The sequence below is a fragment of the Ctenocephalides felis genome, unplaced genomic scaffold (genome assembly GCF_003426905.1).
Source record: "Ctenocephalides felis isolate EL2017-DRISC unplaced genomic scaffold, ASM342690v1 CF-g0.4_SCAFFOLD_01886, whole genome shotgun sequence".
Classification (NCBI taxonomy): Eukaryota; Metazoa; Arthropoda; class Insecta; order Siphonaptera; family Pulicidae; genus Ctenocephalides; species Ctenocephalides felis.
The window spans coordinates 77,806,154-77,807,614 of NW_020538040.1; positions in this window are offsets into that span (position 1 = coordinate 77,806,154).

Consider the following 1,461-nt stretch of genomic DNA (forward strand, 5'->3'; position numbering starts at 1 on the left):
CGCGGGCGCACGCCTTAGGGAGCGCCAAAACGTGTTTCGGAAATATAATATTTATATTTTTTATTATTTATATAAAATCTAGAAAACTTAATCTAACTAGAGATACGGAGAAACAAAAAGCATATTTATTTTGCAATGTGATATTAGTAGAAACAATTAACCGATTAATAACTCTGCAAATTAGGAAATAACAGCTCTGTTTATTGATTAATCTACTTATTCTATTTTTGCTCTAATTGAAGTTAACGTGGAATCAAAAAAGAAATTATCTAGTGTTTAATATCATAAGATTAAATTAATTATTGGGCATTATTGACGAAAAATTGCGAGCTGATTTAGTTGAAACGGAACTTGTTAAAAAATATAAACAAATTATAATTGGGAAAATGAAAAATAAGTGCTTAGAAAATGCCATGTTCATTCCGAGAAATTGAATTGCAACTTTTGCTTTTGTTGCAAATGTTTCGCTTCTGATGAACTGAATTGAATGTTGAAGACATGCGTGGTTAGGGTTATGGAAATGGAACAAATATGAAAAATGGAAGCAAAATTTACTTTGGAACGAAAATCTTGAGGCTTTTTTTTATACTGAGTAGTGTACATACTCCAAATTTAATAATTTAACTATGCAGAAATATAGTTCAAGAAATGTGAAATTTCTTTACATTTTTACTGATTTTTGGAAATTACTTTCAAAATACGTTAAAAATTTAACTTTAAAACAACAGACTGATACTCTGGGAAAGCAAGGATGAATACAATTCGGCTCTTACGATATCAATAAGGAGAAGTTTGCGATGCAATTTTGGATATTGTAAATAATGAAAAATTAAATTAAATTAAAATTTAAAAAATCCAACATGAAATACGAGTGTATGAGTTCTAGTTTTTTTAGCTCTCTTAGCATGATTTGCTCAATAGAATAAATCGCATAATAAATAAGTAAAATGTTTTAAAACCCAAATATAAATATTATACATACGTTAAAAATAATTGAAAATTTAAAAATATTTGATTATAATCAACCCGCGAATAGCCTCGATTTTCTAAATAAATTTAAAATCAATATATTTTATACGCTTTTAGATTATATATAATTTTTTGCGTACTAAATCCAGAATAATTAAAAATTAGTTTTTAAAAAATATGTAAATATTTATATAATTTAAATGATAAACTGTTAAAACAGGTAAAATTAATGGGGGGTGAGGCGCAAGAAAAAAAGTTGCATGCGGGCGCTAAGGACCCCAGGACCGCCCTTATATATAATATATATATATATATATATATATATATATATATATATACATACATACATATATTATATATGATATATATATATATATATATATATATATACAGGTAATCCCCGCATAACACGGTAGTAACGTTCGAAAAAAGTAGCGTGTTATGTGAATCCGTGTTATACGGAACAAAGAACTAATGCAAAAAGAGAGGTTA